Source organism: Temnothorax longispinosus, chromosome 2 (assembly GCF_030848805.1).
Source record: "Temnothorax longispinosus isolate EJ_2023e chromosome 2, Tlon_JGU_v1, whole genome shotgun sequence".
Classification (NCBI taxonomy): Eukaryota; Metazoa; Arthropoda; class Insecta; order Hymenoptera; family Formicidae; genus Temnothorax; species Temnothorax longispinosus.
Genome location: NC_092359.1, coordinates 21,133,034 through 21,153,385, shown reverse-complemented (window position 1 = coordinate 21,153,385; position 20,352 = coordinate 21,133,034). Strand labels below are relative to the sequence as shown.

The following is a 20,352-nucleotide window of genomic DNA, read 5'->3' as shown; positions in this document are numbered from 1 at the left end:
AAAAAATATTCGATATTCATTCCTGCGATTAAAACTTACACCGTATTAATTGCGAATAGAATCATTTCAAACGGTTTTAATTAATCACAATTGCACAATCTGCACGCGAATCGTCCGAATCGGTTACTCTCAGGCTTCACTCTGGCAGCTTACACATAGATAACGTACAAAAATGCGCAGTGAAAAGATAGAATGTAACGTAGCAACGAAAATAAATGTGTCCACAAATTTCCAAACCGTAGGTTCAAGTAGAGCATCCATGAGCATAATAATTTCACGTACACTCTACCCCGGCAGGAATGCCTGGACATAATACATATACATATACATATACATACATATACATATATTTCATATACATATCAAAATGTTTAGGCATTCCTGCCGGTCAGTGTACCAGTAATATCATTTAAATGTGTCCTATAAATGAATAATCGTAGATGTAAAAATGTAGTGCTATATTTTGTGTAAAAATTTCTGACGAAAGAAGTAAATTTGACTGCTTTGACAGAGTTTACCGCAACTTTTTTGCTCAACAGGATTCAGAAGGTATAATAGAAGCAAAAAATTTCCACCCAGTTTTCGCTGCAACGATTTTAGTGTAAATAGAGTTCTCCTAGAATTTTGTTTATTAAAAAGGAAGGATAAAAATATATACAGAAAAATGCTGAAAATACTGCTTATTATCTATATACTTAAGATCCCCGTCGTAAATATATTTCTCTTTATTTATAAATGCAAATGTGTAATAATATTAACTAATGGTATTCCGAGTATGGACATATCTGATTGAATCTTATTTGATTAAATATTTAGCGAATAATTTTCTTTTTCTCTTAGGTTATTATTTGATTTAAAAGGCAATTGCTCAAAGTTTTTATCTTTTATCTTTGAGTATGCCTGCATTAAAAAAAAAAACATATTTAAGAATGTGTGAATATAGAAATACTCAACATTAATTTTCTTGCTATATTATTTTAACATATTTACTGATTCTAAATATTTCAATTTTATGAATTTCTAAAAGATTTAAAATACTGCTATTTTAAAACGGGAAGAGATAAAGATCTGTAATTATTCAGCGCAATCCGTTCGTTCTGGTGTTTGATCTGTTTTTTAGATATAGGTCGCTCTAATCGATTTCGCCATAACTGGTGTCTACATCTGCCATGCTTATGCATACATGTAGAAAATAAGTACGTTCAAAATAAGCATATTTGTTGGGGAAAACAGAATAATAAATTTTTTTAAAGCTTTGTTACATTAATTCCAACACGGAGAAAATTGCTACGGTTGTTACAACAACATTCTCTATGATTGAAAAAGAAATGTATGTGAATTCAAGTTATATTGATATTACATTAAATGTAGCTGTTAAGATATGCTCATCTGTCCCTTTTGTATTAATGAGCGAAAAATAACATTATTATTCTGTTGTAGCAACCCTAACTTTTTTTCCGTGAAATAATTTTTTAACTAGACTCCATAACATTAATTTAACAGTGTTGAAAAGTATATAATACACAAAAATCACATTTCTCTCTATTAAATATATTTAAAACGTAAACCGTCTAAAATGTTCAAAACTCAATGACAATTTGAATATTTTGAATTATTAATGTAAATTAATGTAAATTAATATACTTAAAATAATATAACATATACATGTACGTATAAAACTTTAGAGAATAAAATTATTTACACGGTTGCTGCAAAAAAGCGGAACCTTTTCCACTAGATATACAAACAAATATAGGAATCCCTTTGAATAACAGTCGAGCCATCAAATAAAGCAGATAGAGTCCTCGTGTACAAGTTGAAATAGATATCGCGAACGAAATTTTCAATATTTCTCACGTTACAGATAAGCAAAACGTATTTTGTACCATTAATACAATTTCTTTGTTATTAATAAAGATAAATATATAAATATTCATCGAAATTGTATTAATGGTACAAAATACGTACCATTTATTATATTTATATTTATCTATTTTTAACTCGAAAATTGATGGATATGTGTAATTTCAAAATAGATAAATATAATAAACAGCATAAAGTTTCTCTTTAACATTACCTTTAAGCGAGAAACATTTAAACTCTCTAATTACTTCTTCTTCAGTAAATACATATGTTTATAAATACCTTGTATTTGCAAAAAGTTACCGTTTTTATTATAAAATAACAGGCTAAACTAAAAGCAGGCACACATGCAAATATTATACTTATTTCTAATTCAAATCAATTGCGCGATGCTCAAGAGCAAAAAAATTTTATTATAATCACATCAAGATATATTGATCCTTTAACCAAAACTGATAACATATAGCATCGTGTAAAATTTTACACACGGAAAGAACGGTTTTGCTGAAGTGTCTAAAAATTTAGCTAAATACAGATCTGAAAATAATTTTGTTGCACCATCAAAATAAGTATAGTAAGTCGCTGAAATATGATAATAATGTTGTAAAAAATTTTGAAATTTTAGCAATCAGTTTAAGTGTTCTACATAATTATTTTGATGGTCCAGCAAAATTATTTACAGATCTGTATATCCAGCTAAATTTTTAAGTACTTCAGCAAAACCATTTTTTCCGTGCAGTCATATGAATGCATGAGCAACGTTCCTGGGATACATTTCGAAGATTTGTTTTTAGATTCTCGATAATATCGAACAACGTTAATAACAAAAATGGTAGCTGCATTGTGCGCATGTGATAACGATCGGACGCCAGCTACGTGAAGTCAAACTCGACAACGAATTTTCCGTAAATATGAAAAACTGAAGGGTTCTCGTCAAGACTCTTTGTTTTGAGAAAACTGCTTTTGAAAGCATGGCAGCGAGTATAATGAGTATTGTACTCTCAAATAATAGTCGTCCTTTGAGATCATTAGGATTTATTGGATTTCTCTGAATGAGCAAATCCAATGCACACTTATAATTCTATCTCAAGTCGTTCAATCCGCGTCGACAAAGATATTCCGAACAGTTATAAGTATAATATAACAGCGACTTTTATTTACAATCAACTATATAATATTTTTATGTTTCATTGCGACATATTTAAGCTGTTTTTACTTTTATAATTATAATAAATTGTAATTGATTATACATATTTATAATTAATTTATGGAAATTACATTCAAGTGCACTTACAGAAAAAAATTGTATTTTTTCTTAATGTGTTACATTTATGAAATGTAACAATTCAATTAATATTAAGGATACAGTTTCTTTCAATTGGATAACGTTTCTTACGATATTGTAGACCGTTTATTTAAGAGACAAAGAAATATGCGCATATGGGCTACAAGCTATTTATATACGTAGTTTTCCACTTTGACGGCATGGTATTATAAAATTCAGTATTACGATATAACTCTCTTCTAGAATATCACACTGTCGCTACAATATATATTCTGGTATATTTTCAGTATGCAACAACGAGTGAGACATCTCAGCATTGCTAACGGAAATTTTTTTAACTAAATGAGAATAATATACAGTAGCAAAATAAATCTTTTTAGAAAACTATGTTGTTGCTAGTTGCGACCGGCAAAAACAAGATAAAATTTACCATGACATTTTTCCGACGAAAATGTTCATGTGCTTCGTAAACAATTATAGGAAATGATTTGCGTAACTAAAGAAATGGAATCTTAAAGTTCATATGTTATACAGTCATTATCCATGGAATTTCATACACTGTCTGTATGAAGCATTAACTCAAATCCGAGATCAGTTTTAAACATATGTAAATTTAATCAGATTTGATAAGACCCTGCTGCGTCTTAAGATAACATAGCTTTAGATTCCAACACCAAACTACGACAAATTCTCGGCATGCACCCCGAATCCCCGATATACTATTGTAGCTTGGAGAATTCTAAACCCGTCGGCGTCGTCACTTCACGTACGCGAGTTACCTTTACAGTAAATCTATAAGTACAATGTGAGAAATTTTGCTTCTCACGTTTGTGTATCTTCAAAAGCGTCTATTTCATTGACGTTATTTATCGGCAATATTACAATTAATAAATCTAAAAATAATAGTTTATTAAAATTAAAGCAATATATAATTAATTTAATTTTAAATATAAAAACTACTGCTATCTCTCTCTTCAAAAACAAACTATCACCATAAATCACTAAATAAAACCAGTCAAAGTAAAATTCAACATCAACTATTAAGAACTGTCTCCTAACTGCATAAGCTTCCGAGAGTATATAGCAACAAAATTAACATAACAAAACAAACAGAATAAATTAGAGAGAAAAACGCCATTTACGGTGCGTATCCTGGAAAGTTGATAATAATATTGTATAAATTTTGTATACTTTTTCCAAGCTCAATAAACTGTGCACCGATTTTTTGTCGGCCTTTGAAACACAGCTCTTTGTTGGAACAGTAAATCTATATACTTAAATTGATAATCGACTTAAATTTTGATGTTAATAAGCATCCTTATTAAATCACTGTAAAGAATTTATTACGAATAATATCACCCCAGTCAGGATTCGAACTTTTGGATCTTCCTACATTCCGCGACGGGCGTTTTTATTCGCAGAATAAATTGATTTAGACGAAGTCTCACAGAAATTGGATGATAGATCAGTGAAGTAAAATTCTTTGGAATGGCAAATCCAAATTTCAAATATTTAATTCAAACAGAGGAATATTTGTCCAATGTTCGAAAAATAGGAGAGCATTGAAGGAGTGCACAGTCAAACATGGAACAAGAAACATAATGGTTCGATGATGTTTTAGAAATAATAAACTAGAAAACTTATATGATCAAAATTGAAGGAAAACTCAATAAAGAAGCTTATTTTAAGATCCTATAGAAGCATGCCCTACGGAACCAATCTAACTTTATTTTTCAGCGAGACAATAATTCAAAGCACTCCTCTAAATATTATCAATATTATTTAAACGAGAAAAAAATAAAATAAAGTGAGAAAAAATTATGGCTTGACCACCTCAATATCTAGATCTTTTTCTCATTAAATTGTGATGTAGAACGAATTAAACAGAAGAGTCAAAAATCGCTCACCAAACTATGTTAGTCAGTTGTTGGCATATCTCCAAGAAGAATGGATTACTTAAAATAATAAATATATGTTAAGAAATTAATAAATAAAATACCTGTTTGTATAATTGTAATTAAAAATAAAAATAAATATTTTAATAAATCAAAAAATATAATTAAAATTTAGATACTAAAATAATAAAAATAAATTTCAGTTGAAAGTTATAAAATGCAATTTTATAATAAATAAAGCTTTGTAATTGTCTTTTTACTGTATTTTGTTGTCAATTTTCAATTGTTTCCAAACTTTTGAACGATAGTGTTTAGTATATTAAGAAATGTAAAAGCAAGAATATATATATGTAGTAACATACATGTGATGCATTCTGCCTGTTACTCGAGAAGTTACAATATAAAAGCCAAATGCTTTAATCGGCTTTGGCATTTCTCGTGCTATCATTTCTAAACTTTACACCACGATGCTCCGGTCGTTTCGATATCGTAGAGAACGAAACTCGTTGAAAGCACATACAACTGATACCGCGCTGTACTTTGTTCCGCCGCAAATCGGACCATAGATAACGTAACTTTGACTGCGGCTTTGACCGCAACGGGAAAGTAATAACTCGTGTCGATAGATATCACATAGTTAGTAAATTTCATACAAATTTTATTTACACCTTATCAGTTTTAACAACGAACGCTGTAAAAACGTGTTAAAAATTTTAATTTTTATACGCGTTGTAAATAGTTTTATATTTTAAAACGCAAAGTTTAGTTCAAAACGCAGCAAATACATCCACACAATTAAAATCTCAAATGACCACAGTGCCATTACAGCAATAATATTGCAAGAAAAAGTTATTGTAGAAAAAATTATTTGCTATATGGTTAAATGGCACCAAGATAATTGTAAGTCAGCAGAAATAATTCTTAACCCAATTCTTTAAGTACCAGGTGAATTATCTCGCTGGCGCTGGCTTTTAAAGTCCGCAATTCTCACTGCAACCCGTAATTTTTCCGCAAGGTAGGCGGCGGAGTGAGAGATTAATCCAAAACGAATATTTCTCGTTAAGCGATTCTGCTTCCAGTCTGTGCCGGCAGCAAACCGGATATTAGTTAGATGGTTATTAGTTTCTCCGATCGAAAAGTCATAACCGCCTGGAATGTTGCTATTAAATGAGCTTTAATCCATTTAATAAATTCTCCGCACGTGCAATTCATATTATTTAGTTTACGCACGAGAAAATTTTATCGACACAGTATCAAACGTTTTCAATAATGTTATCGAATCCGCTGATCCATTACTACCAATAAATTCTACAATGAGTGCTACCGTTATTATTTAGAGCCATATTGTAAAACGAGTTTACGAAATAAAGTGCAATGTAATAATATAAATTAAAATAAGAAAAATTCAAGCAGAGATAACATATGTAAAACGGCAATATAGTGATAGCGTGAGTGATAAGCATAAGCCAATAATACGAACTAATTATTGGTGAAACTGTATTACCTGCATTGTTAACAATAATTGATTATAAATAACAACAGTGATTAGTATTGTGACTATGGTTAGCCTTTGTCTATATAGTCTCTGACACATGCTGCTCTATACGTTGTCAACTCTGCTCAACTACTACAATTATTATCTCTATTAACTAGGAAGTAGTTGTTTTACGAGGAAGGATGTATAGCATCCTGCAAAGATATAAACTTATTCTATAAATATAACAGGCGTTAACACAAATTCGAGAGAGACGTGTTAAGTTTGTCTGTCGTCTTTTAAAGAAAAATGTTGTAAAAATAATTAAAATAATACATATAAAAAATTAATAAATACTAATTCTTAACGTTTACTAACATCTATTAATAAAAGACACTATAATTAAATACGAATAAATACGACTTTTTGCATGCCTTTTTCAAGAGTCGGCATGTTATTTCCATCCTTAACACAATATAATAATACTTGAAAATCTGAAGCGCGTGATTACCTACTTGCGACGACTTCCGACGACTTCGGAGAGAGAAATTTCAATATTTTAAAATTGCGACTGTGCAACCCATATTTTCCTGGTATTTGATACAAATGGAAACATGATATCATATATTCCAAAATTTAATCTGTAGATATAATATGGTATTTCATTCAATGTTTAAGAATAGCTTTCTTATTGTAAAATGAGTAGCTATATTAATGTATTAATAATAAATAGTAACTGTATTAATAACGAATAATTTATATGCTCCAATAATATTATACAATTGTAAAACTCTACTACGCTATCTGCACGTAGTAGAGAAAAAATGTAATTTGTATAAACCCTGGGAGTCAGATATATATGTTGTATGGAATGGGGGAAGCAGGTGCAATGCCACTCTTGAATATTGGGCTAGCTCCGCAGTTAAGTAATACATCCTCGCGTGGGTTATGAATATATGATCTGCCTAAACACCATTTAAGGTGGCGGTCTAATCTCCCGTATTCGAGCAAAATTATAACTGTCTCATAGCTCAGGTTGTCAAATCACGGTTGTTAAAGAAATAATACAAATAGTATCAACCCCAAGGTAGATACATTTTTAATAGATATTTTAAAAATTTTTTACTGATGCATTTATTCAAATGTTTGATAACCACTTTAATTTAGTCTTCTTTGTGTGCGGAAATTCTTTTCCTTAGAAAAATCGTGTAATTCTACCATAGCGTTAAGAATAATAGGCTCATAAATATCAGTGATTTACAAAGTACATAGGATGTGATACATGAGCGATATACAATACAATTACGGCTCCTATAGAATTATTTATGAAATTTTGATAGTGCGCATTACTCTGCGTGCACAGTATAAAATGTATGTGTATCTAAGCATAAAAAAACTGTATACTGCTTATATTTATATTATTAAGTACCTGAAGCATGTACTTAATAGAAAAGCTTTAATCCCAAGTCTAAAAGATTGAAATAGAAATAAATATAAAGCTGAGTCTAATCAACCAAATCTTAAAGAATTATATATGAAATAGGGGTAGAAAAGACTGAAAAATATAATAAAATTAGAAATAGATCGATATCTCCAAATTTGCGGAAATTAAAGCATAAACAAACATTTCTGAAAAAATTCAATATTAAAAAAGAGCCCCTTGATTATTAGCAATTTTTATTAATTCTATTATATTCTTCAGTTTTTTCTACCCCTATTTCATATATAATTCGTTAAAATTTGGTTGATTAGTTCTGGAGTTATAGAAATTTCGGTAAATTTGGCACATACACACACACACACATACACACATACATACATACAAATTTTTTTTTAACGAAAAAAGCTTCCTGTATGAGGAAGCAAAATTGAACAATTTAATACCTAAAAACTGAAAAAGCTTGGAATTACAGACCAGGGCAATTCTCAATTATTTATGCTTTAATATAACACTGTTCAACAAAAAATTACTTTTTTTCGAGCACAAGAACGAGAATAATCTTACAGATTTTTGGACGCTGAAAACAATCTCGTTTACCAAACTGCTCTATCACGTTACAATTTTAAGAAATTTGCAATTAAAGTTGCAAAAAAGAACTATTTCAATGTATTTTGGCATATTATATTTACTATAAATATGTTGTTAATAGACTTTTCGTCCTTAAAAGGAATTTATTTTGTCGATTATGGTCACATATTATAGTTGTAATATGCCAAAATATATTAAAATAGCTCTTTCTTGCAACTTTAAACTACAAATTTCTCAAAATTGTGACGTGATAGAACTATTTGGCAAACGGGATCGTTTTCTGCGCCCAAAGCGCTATAAGAAACGCTCATTCTCCTTCTTGTACATTCTTTTTTGTTGAACAGTGTTAATCAATCTTTATGTCTAATCTGGCAGTACTCTTAGAATTCAACGATGAAAATCGTGCCAAATAGTCCATGCAATATGATACTCGTGTGTGGGTTACGTTAGTTTACCTCCAGCCATGGGAATAATTTCATGGCCGGCATAATCTCCCAAGCGTATAAGTGTCAAGTGGCTGGCATCCCCAAGCTTTACAGTCGTTAAGGGTAGTGTTCATCACAAACGTAATTGGACATACGCTGCAAAACGCATTTACATATACCGCCGGAGGATGTTTCGTAGACGTTACAGCGACGCAACTGCTCGGAATAGATATGAAATACCAAGGAAATACCAAGGAAATACAGTCTACTACCGAGGTCGCATTGCATTGCTAAATCGTCTGTCGTTTCTGCATGTTGCGTGTACATGGATATGCAATATGCACGTGTATATAAGAAAGCAATAGACTTGTATGTAATCGGTGAGGGTGCCAACGAATATTACTGGGGTGTTAGCGTATACATTATCTTTTAGAAAGAACAAGTCATTTGTATATTTATCAGATTGGACATGTCAGTCGTGCCCCAGATTGGATAAAGATGTTTAAAACTACCTCTCAGATTTTTCTGTCAAGACAATTTTGAGATATCATGAAAATAAAACGATAATAATATCGCGCGTATCTTTAAAGACCAATCTATATGCAACTATGCAAAGTGATATAAGTATTTTTATTTCTATCTCCAATTCTTATTTTGGTGGTTTATTTTTATCAATTGCTTTTTAATAACTGCAATTTTTTGCACCTATAAGTAAGAATTTACTTTAAAATGTGTTGTAATATTGATTCATACTACGTTTAAATATAAATCATTTATAATACAAAAGTTCGGTGTACAATGACACGTTATTGGAAGATCAAATAAATCGATGCAAAACTGTCGAAAATGGGGCAGTAGGTAAAGCGATAGTATATCGTGCCTGTATTCTGCATACATGCATTTATTATGAGATGAGATCGGTGGTATGCTAGGAAGAGAAAGTGATGAAGAATTTTCTGCTGCCATTGAATGAGAAATCGATATTTCTTCCTAAAGGAGACCTCGACTTTTCAGATCTAATCGAAAATATGTACGGAGAGTTTATAGTCAGGCTAAAGTATAAAGTGTTAATTCAAAACAGGTGCACTTTTATACGCTAGCAAATTTACACATAGGTATTGTACGTGCTAGCCGTGTAATAAATTCTGTGCCGTTTTTATAAAAAACAATTCTTTTTATAAAATAATTATTTATAAAACAACCATTATAATATTGCATCGTATTTCGTCATATTTATTTGGCATTATTACAATTCACTGCTGACCTGTAAAATGATATTTTAAATAAAAATACATAAATTTGTAACATATCGAATATAAAATAAATATTTTGTTCAGTAAAATATATTGCATAAAAAGAACAAAAAAATTACATAAAGAATTATATAAAAAATATTATATAAAAAATATATATTGTGCAATTATATATATGTACAGTACCTATGTATATTTAATGACAGAAAACGAACTTTGTGCAACATATTAAATATGAATCGCAAAGGTCGACTTGTAGTTCTTCTAACAATATATGCGCATACATAAAAAGAATTAATATTCAAGCTTTAATATCAAAAGTTTCGAGTAAAATGCTTTATTATATTATCTACGCGGAAACATTGTTACATTATAATATTACTGTCACTGTTATACAAAAGAAGTTCTACAAAAGAAGAAGATTCTTTAATTTCAGTTCCTATGTTAAAATGCAGCGCATTTAGCTAATTAGAAATAAAGATTAGGAGAACCTAATACGACATAACGAAACCACAGGGCATAATAGGATATGATCGATATCTCTTTTAGAGATGCTGCCACGTAATGAAATGTTTTGAAATTATTACTCTTAGATGTCTCTAACCGCGTGCTGTTATCAATTTTCATATTATTTTTAGCTGAAAGATGCTATAAATTGTTTAATGCGTTCGCTGTGCTCTCCGCGATCGACAATGAGTTGCAGTTTCTTTTGACACATTTGCATAAGTAAATGTGTAGTAGTACAAAGTAAAACAATAATAAAATTCTACTTTTTATTACTGTAAGTATATTTACGTACATTAAACGATCTCTTCTTGTCAATTCAGTAAAGTATTTTTGTGTAAATATCGATTATCTGTGATGATTTATATTACCTAAAGTAAATTTATATATTTCGGGGCATAACGGAGCATTAATCCACGGGGCACAATATGCCATGTGTTTTTAAAATGTTTTATTTTTTTCATACGCTATCAGTAAATATCTTTGTTATGTTGCGCATTATTGATGACAAAGATTATTAAATTAAATTTTGATCTTTATTTATATTTTAATAAGAAAAATGTATACTGTAATAAGAAAGGTGTTATTAGTAAATAATTATTATTAATTAAAAGTGTAATAATACATTTCTACATATATTGCGTGTTCTAATAAATCACTTTTATATATAAGAAGACTTTGAACATTAATAAACAAGTTTTGAGGTATCCCGAAATGCCCCGCATAAAATGCATAATAAGGAAAAAAACTCACGCTTTCAATAAAACAATAATTTCGTCCTTTTAAACTATTCTTTCGCAGTAAAAAACTCGTGTTTTTCTTGTAGTAGATATTTTTGTGCAAGACCAAAATCATTTATTTATTTTTAATAAGTTTTAAACTTGTTTAAACCTTAACGTTCTCATTGCGCTCCGGATTCCCCTACTTACATTTCAGATATTTATAAATAGAATATTCGTTAAGAAGAACGGTATTCAAATTGCGGTCGCAATTAAAGTTGCGTTCTCTTACAATAAGAGCTGTATATTTTCTTTGTTCGGTTTCAGCCAGATTGAATGCGTACATTCAAAATATACAGAACTACTATTATAGCTACGCTGTTCTATAAGAGTTTTTATATAAAATCTAAAGTTCAATTCACTCTGGTTGATTAACATCTGTTGATGGAGCAGTATGAGAAAACTTTTTCTCTAGGAAAGTTGCGGTATTTCCAACCAAATAAAGCTGCTCATATACAAACTCTCTCAGTATTGATATTTTTTTAAAAATCCAATAACATGCTCAGATGATGAAAACTCACACACACACACACACACAAATTGTAAATAACAATATAATATTATACGTAGGCGATGAATAATTTAATTCAATAATTTTAATTAAGTTATTCATGAAAATATTATATTAATTAAAAATATTATATTAATTCGCTTATATTAATGCTTGTAGAATATGCATTAAAATCATACCATATATTTTTAGATATGTATGTACATAAATCATCCACAAGAGTTATGCGTATAATCGCTTGCAAGTCGATTATAAGCCGGGTCACTACGGCGAATGGAACCTGAAGACTGACAAGCGCATGAAATGTCAGACGTGATCTATATATTTCTGGTAGGTACCATCATTGTCGGGTACTAATTCGACGCATATTCTCGCATATGCAGCAGCGATACGCGATGCTGGGACGCACGTTCAACCGATAGTGCCAGGTACGAAGTAGTATGAGAGTATTGAAGTCTGATCACCGCATGATTGACGCATGGCAGGCTGCAAATGAATAGCAGTTAACTGCCAGATTCGCATAGGACGCGGAGGCTCTTTGCCTGCATAACTGCACAAAAGGAGACGCGTACCATTTCAGCCTCTGCAGAGGGTTGTAACAAATCTGCGGCTTCATATAGTGAGATTCCTTGAATAATTCGGAGCGTTTGCTTGCACTCGCTGACCGCGCTTAACATCTAATACAATGTCCATTCTTCTTACAATTAAACAAGCCATGCATAATATCCGTACAATGACTCATATTATAATACTATTATATAGTCTGTTTTAATGACCCTTTTTTTATTAATTACACTATTATTAATTTTAATTTATATTGTATCGGATATTTTAATTATAATATTTTTACAATATTATAAATTTTATTATATTGTAGAAAACATTTTGCTAACGATAATTTGACTGAAAGCGCTTTATTATTTTTACATCTGTTTATATTAAATTAATAGATATTAAAATTACATTAAATTAATATTAATATTAATATTAAATTTCTATATATCAGTAACTAAACATACATTATTATTTAAGAAAAATTTAACTTGAAATGAACTTAATAATATTGTAGTATTTATTTTGACTTTAAACCATTCTCTCTCAAAAAATATTTTTCTTATAAAGTTTGAATGCTCTCTTGGATATTTATTGTAATGCTACACTTTTCTTCGCATAAAATACGAGGTAAAGTCAAAAATATTTTATCTGCTTTAGAGACTCACAAGATCGGATAATATAATTCCATCTTAATCTATATCGTTAGATAGAGAAATTGAACACGGAATAGAACGTAAACAAGACGATACATGATTATTTGTTACCATCGACATAGAAAATCTCGTACAAAACTGATCAATAATCGAGTTTATCGAGTGCATCGATTTAACGAATGCCATGCATTTAATGTTAAAGGGAAAAGAATACTCTTAAAAGTATTATAAATTCACTGCCACAAAAACAAATAAGCTTTATAGACATCACATGTTTGTATATTTGTATATTAAATATATAACAATTATTTTAATTAATAATTGTAGTTACATATTTGTATATATAATAATTGTTACAATAAATTGTTAATTGTTATTAATTGCATTTTAGATCTTTTCTACTTTAAACTGATTTTTAATTGTTTAGATGTAATTAAACTTTCATTAGCTTTTTGGATAAGAGAATAACTTCTTATAAAAGTTATATCTCTTCAACTGTAGTTTAAATAAATCCGCATGTATCACGACACTTACTACGCTTTCGTCTTCAATCTGACGCTCATTTAATATTCCTTCCTCGTCGCGAGTCGTATTTGCACAATTTCCGACGTGAAGATAGATTGCCATCTTTTACTCTGCACGCTATAGTATTTCCTTTTCTTTTTTAGTTTGAAAGTTTGTTCGGTTTACATTCTATTGTGTATACTACTATCACACTCATCATATGTCACAGCATATACAATTTTTTCAACAATTATAATCCTTATTATTAATATAGTTCAGTTCCATTACGCAACAACTTATATATGTTATAAATATTAAATGTTTACGAAAAGAAATAAGAAAAAGGCAAGGGCTTTTAAAAAGAAGTAAATAATAAACTAAGGTCTGACTCGTATTTGCAAAGCAAAGTAGAAAGATCGTGGGACAGTAAACCTCTGCTCGGGAAGCTTCTATCGTAGTTCCTGATCCGGATGCGCTTCTCGCGTCGAATCGATTCTTTCGTATAGAATCTTTGTCAGCCAAAAAAATACAAGTAATAATATAAAAAGAGATTAGCTCACGACTAATAGAATAAATAAAAATAAATAACGTACGTAATAACTTTATTTGCTCGTTTATTGTTCGACGATTTTTACAAAAAGCAACTAAGCAAAACTTTAATATAAAAAAATATAGTTATCTAATATGACGGATAATATCTTGTTATTTAATGCTCTCATAACTTTGTACTGCGAAAAGAATGATAGTATGCACGCGATGAAACTAATATTCCTTTTTTCCTACAAAAAAGAAGAACTACTGAAGACCTTGGTCTTAAATTCTTTTTTATCTGCTTATTAACAAAGTCAGCATTTTTACTTCAAAGGGATGCCTTGTTTTAAAACACTAGAATGAGTTATGTATGCAAAGACTTTTAAAGAGACATTTCGAAGCTAATTTAAAGATGTTTTAGAGAAATAGTTAATATAACGTTATTTCATAAATTACAGAAACTGTGGTAGTTTTTTTTTTAAACTTGATTATGTCTAGATGTTTTATCGGCATACTACAATTTAAGCAATTTTTTTACTTTCGTCACGTAATATCGTATATTTTGCAAGCCGTTAGAAAATCATAATATTTTTAAGTTTTCGCAAACGGCAAATTTCTTAGGAAAAAGAAACGCTTATTAACCTTATTTTTCAGAACATCTTAGAGAAAAGAGAGAGCCTGTAATATACAAAATATGAAACGTCGTACAACATAAAAAGATCGTAATGAAGGGTCCATAATAATGTCACGCCATTCATTTGTGATTTTATGCCATAAACAACAAAGGCGCATAATATACACTATGCAGGATTAAAATTCCTTTCTTACAGCAATGAGGAATATCTTCAGTAATTACACAGTTTCGCGTTCTTTTTATTCACAGAGGCCATTTTTTAAGATATCGAAGAGATATTTAATTCGAGAATGTTAAAGTGCGCTGTATAGAAGAAAGTAAATGGGGATAGAAAATAGAAGGGATATTTCGAAAATCGTAGGAAGGCGGTTTTTTACAAGAGAAATGATGATGAAAGTAGAAAATTGCTGTTCTATACGAGTCGCAAGGGCTGTAGCTTTCAGAAACCGATCGGACGTTCTACGCGTTGCGAGTTAATTAGTTTTTCACTTTCGTCACGTATCGCATCTGTTCGTGTAGCGAAGCGAGTTTGAATTTCACTTAACTCGAATTCACGCCCGCGCCGAGAAAAAGGTTTAAATTACGTCGTACGTGATACTGTTGCAAGATAACTTGCATGGCAGCAACGCTAAATTACATACTCATGACAAGTACCGCATATTTCTTTACGCCGGCCGTCCGAAATACCACCGTTACGAAATTATAAAGACCGTTGAATTATAGGAACCATCCCGAAGATTGCTTTCCAAACTATATACCGAAGTTCAGTGCCAAAAAATCCATGGATCTGTTTCAAAAGACTCCGAATGGAACTCGGCGGTTTGTACCACTAAACTTTTTGTTCGTGGGAGTCTCTTTTCATGTGAAATTAGCGGAGTGTCTAATTGACCGACTTTTAGACTAGCCACGATTCACAAGATCTTGCACCTACAAAGAACCATGTATAATCTCTTCCTTGCTGTGGGAATGACTAATTATACAGAACATCTTGTCACTATCTTATCATTTATATTTTGTATATATAATGTTTAACAAATCTAAAATCAATTTTATCTTACAATTAAATCATTAGCAATTAAAATTGGAATAAATAATATTCTTCGTTAAATTTTATATCAATTTTATTCCAGTTTTACATAAATTCTAATTTTAAAATAATTAGATTGTATAATATTAAAAAATTGCGATAAAAGTGGTATTTAATTCAACAAAATCTATTAATTTGCAATAAAAGGAAATTGAATAAAAATTAGTGAAAGAAGTTGTAGCTTAAAAAATATATTTAACGAAAACATTCTATAGATATGACATGTAATTCACATCACGTTTGAAACCGAATGACGCTATTCTCTGCCATTTTATTTACCGGTGTAGCATGTAAACTCGTATGATAGCCAATGCATACCAGACTATATCTCTTCTATACATAGTCGGATCTATTGTCAGCTTACTCGACAAAGCTTTATACGTGCGCAAGGTAAAAACGTTCGTTTACCACGATCCCTACACATATGCATTTTAAAAAAAGATAGAAATAAATAAAAATGAAAAGAAAGAGAGTGTCGGTATATCTTTAAATAAGATTGAGATTTTAATAAGTAGAATATTATCCGTAAAGAATTTCCATTATTTATATATTTTCAGACTGATTTTGATGTGAAATTATTACATTAAAATTTATCATCGATGATAAGAAATATTTTATACAAATTTACGTATATTCGTGTACCTAATATTCGTGAAAGAGAGACGATTATGAATACATCACATTATTACGTAGTTAATGTAATGATAGCGTAATATTGACAAATTATGAACTTTGCTAATATGCTAATACATCGCAATTAAATTGACGCATGGTACGAGGAATTCATAAATTATGTAAATTTTCCGTAACAACAAATCCAATATAAAGCAGTGGTAGTTTAGGATTTGCGGATTTGCCGTATCGGGATATGTGTATATAAGTTCGTGTTGGTGGATGTACATAATAGATTACTATGGAGCATACTTATACGAACACGTATAATGGGTGATAACAGCTATCTATGCTTTAACGTTGTAACATCATCTAAATTAGCATATAGAGTAAAATGCAAAACTGCTTTCTTCACATGGAATCAAATTTATGGCGGATACGGTAATACGTAAGGTTCCGTAAGTGAAATATTACAGATGCAAAATGAATGTGGGATGTCAATTTTCGAAAAGCGCATGGAAGCTGACATTTATTTTTTATCAATACGGAAACAATTGCAATATTGCAATACTAATATTGTTTTCCAATTTTGACGACCTGTATTATATAAACAGTAAAAGATTAATATAAAGAAATTGTAAGTGTTTTAACGTTTTAATAATACATTTGTTAATTTAAAAGATAAACATTTTTGCCACTTTAAAATTTACTGATACAACATTTTCAAATCGTATTTACAGATATTGAACATACTTGTCAGTAATTGATCGTTGCTTCTATATTCCCTATTTAGCATTACTTACTATTTTCGGGTATAAGATATTTAATGCATATGACAACACTCCACTTAAACAGTACAAGGTATGGCACGTGTAATCGACGGAAACTGGTTTGTAGCGAATTGGAGGTGACGAAAGAGGTAAGGCAAAATGGTTACGGCGAAACGGAAGCGACGAAGGAGCCGCATTGACTCAAATGTTATTTCTAGGTAACACGTGTCTCGAGGAAGTGTTTTCATGTTGTCGTCGTAGGATAGAGCATATAAATTTAAATTATTTCTTTATTCCTGACTCTATCGTGTCGTCATCTACAAAGTGTTTTAAGGATAACAAATTTTACAAGAAGTTTGTGAATGACCAATGATAATAAACTTAAAACTTTCCGAGATGATGGAAGTGATATAAGCTTTAATAATCTCTCCTCATTTATCAAACTATATTCGCACATTTTTACAGTGCATTGTACGCAGAATATAATATATTATTCTTTCGTTTTTAAGTATTAATAAATATCTTATTTTTAATTTCTTTTATCGTTTTTTTGTAACCGGATTTGGATTTAATTTAGCCATTGAATATTAAACTGTCAATATCAATTTGGTAGACTCAATATCAATTTGGGATTCAGTGCTGACACTAATTATATTCGCAATACGTGATAGGATTAACAAACGGCAAATCAGCCAATCACCAAATTACCAATCAACGTAAAATATTACTTGACAGATATATCCGAATAATTCCTTTTCAATTGAATATATTATTCTCTTATCTTTTGGTTGCTGTTTTCTGACATTGCATATTTACATTTTCTTTTTCCACGTTTTGTTTTTTAATTTCTCTTCTATATCAATCATTTTTTTAAATGCACGTCAAACCGATAAATATCAAACTGCCAATACAAAATCTATTATTGAATCTAACTCGATTCATCACACGATAAAGCTCAACAACAATGCTCATGAGATATCTTGGTCATGTTCCTTCAAAATACGATTAGTCTTTGCATTCTAAAATATATCGTTATATAACATTTCGATTACTTCTTAAAATTGCTTTTGTAATATACATTCATGTTATTACTCTCACTTGTAAAATATAACGATCACTTAATATATATATTCAGTAATGAATAAACTTTCTTGACTATATATCTGGCATAATATATATTCAGATTCCTTTAGATCTCTTTTAAAACTTTTAAAAATAATTAATGTACTCAACATTTGGAGGATTGTATTCTAAATAAAATTCTAACAATAAGTAACTTCTTCACTTCTCGTTGTCAGGTATCCGCAAACATTTTAATATCTTACCGCGCTGTCAGAGTTTCTTAGCAGAAAATTACTTCTTTGAGGGTATTAACTAAAGAAACTCTCAGGGACGAGGAAAATTTGCGCGAAAATCTAATAACGAGCAATCTTTCGCGCTTACCCTTTGTGTGTGAAACGGTCTATGTAGCTATAATTTTTAAAACTTTTGAACGTCAAATTTTTCTACAGTAGCCTCTCCTAGATTTCGATGGAAGCGACGCAATCAGAATTCGAAATATGGAAACACACCAGCAGAAGCATTTTACGTCCTTTCAGCCGCTAAATAAATATTCGTTCACATTCGCGAAATATATTCTCTTTTAATTCAAAAAGTATATCGACAAATATAGGGTTTATGTATTTCACCGTGAAATTCGTCGAATTTTTACATATCACACTATACTTTGTCGCTGGACAGAATAACTAGACTTATATTTAATCTGAAAGTTACCTCCTTTGCGCATCCAGTCAAACATGGTATACGAACCGCATAGCACGGGGACATTTTGGTGAAAAGACTGATGTACCGAAAGCGTCAAATGCAACGTTTGGTTGCCGCACGTTCCTGCAGATCAGCATATAAAAATTGCGCAGAGGAAAACTACAAAATCCCCCGCAGGCTTTCGTTCACGTCCGGTGATAGAAATTCTGACTGCGCGATGTCACCGTGCGAATATTTTCATAGGAAACGATTTAAAAGAATGGTTATTTATACTATAGCAATTCTTATGGTAAACGCGCAACTAATTCTTTGTCACACTTTAGATTTATGCCTGCAGTTATTTTTAGTTTTAATATGCTTATCACTGTTGTTACTATTTAATATGTAATCGTAAGGTGTTGTCATAAAGGTTTTAAAAAAGATATCTAAAGAGAAGTTTAAATACGTGGATCTTTATAATACATCATGAGTTGCCTTATGCATTCAAATAGCTTGTTTCTTTTTTGTATCAACTGATATCTTTTAACCTTTAATAAAGATTTGATAACATCAAAGAAAGATAATATAGTAATAATATTTTAAATATATAGATAATTAAGAATGAGTTTCTATACTGCTTACAGTGTGTTCATAATCTTTCGATTTTTTAATATACTTTCCAATATAATTTTTTAAATACTTGATATTTTTAAATATAAATTAAAATATTATTATATAAACAATGTGGCCTTTTCAATTACTAGTTCATTATTAAATTAAACATATTATACGCATTAAATAATTGTTAATTAAAATGTTATTCTTTTAAAATCAGTAAAATGATACGGCTTCACAAATCGATATTTTCATTTAAAATCTTTGAGTGTCGCGGCCGATAATTTAATTAAAAATAAAATGATAGATATATTACCATCCCTCTCTCAAATAATTAATTAAAATGTTATCCATTCGAACATGGCTTCGCAAAACGATCTTTGTCATTAAAAAGAAACCCTTGAATGTCTCACGTTCGACAGCGAAACAAAATACAGGTAACACGTCGATAATGGGTATCACGTATGCAGGGTGAGTCCGTACGTACATGTATAGTTTACTATATAAATCCTATATACCCCATTACGACGCATGAATAAAGCACAGAAACGTGCGAGAACGGCAATTCTGCATTCAACAGTAAGACAATTATTATGCTTTTTGTATGCGATCTTCTTCGTGTCTTCCTTA

The 20,352-nt window shown here is 30.3% G+C and overlaps 1 protein-coding gene across 7 annotated transcripts in view; it reads right to left on the bottom strand.

Annotated features, from left to right (window-relative positions):
• LOC139808518 (probable G-protein coupled receptor No18) overlaps positions 1-20,352 on the bottom strand; it is a 44,879-nt gene that overhangs the window by 9,568 nt on the left and 14,959 nt on the right. The window contains exon 1 of one of the 7 annotated variants that reach the window (XM_071770589.1): positions 6,548-6,656. The exons of the other annotated variants lie outside the window; for them this stretch is intronic. The gene's annotated coding sequence lies outside the window, so the exon portion shown is untranslated. Of the gene's footprint in view, positions 1-6,547; positions 6,657-20,352 lie in introns of those variants that run through there. 7 annotated transcript variants of the gene reach the window in all.